The sequence below is a fragment of the Penaeus monodon genome, chromosome 34 (assembly GCF_015228065.2).
Source record: "Penaeus monodon isolate SGIC_2016 chromosome 34, NSTDA_Pmon_1, whole genome shotgun sequence".
Lineage (NCBI taxonomy): Eukaryota > Metazoa > Arthropoda > Malacostraca > Decapoda > Penaeidae > Penaeus > Penaeus monodon.
Window position 1 is genome coordinate 14,807,967 of NC_051419.1, and position 329 is coordinate 14,808,295.

The following is a 329-nucleotide window of genomic DNA, read 5'->3' on the forward strand; positions in this document are numbered from 1 at the left end:
ATTGCAATACCATCAAGGAACAGCTATTGAAAAAAAAAAAAACAATATGATAGCAAAAATGACCCAAAAAATAAATATATTAATACCTACATTGACGAAAACTATAAAACTTTATAAGAACAATGGTGCAGATATCTCATACTTTTAATCTTAAGAAAGTGTCTCTTTGTTCCTCACCTTCGCAATTAATCAAGTTAATTGTAGTTTTCCTCAGGACACTGTCCTTTGTTCGTATAATAGTCCACGATACTTTATTTTTTGTCTTTGGTCCTTTTATTAATTTTGGTTTACCGTTTTTTCGGTACATCTGTCCCTCCAGTCATATATGA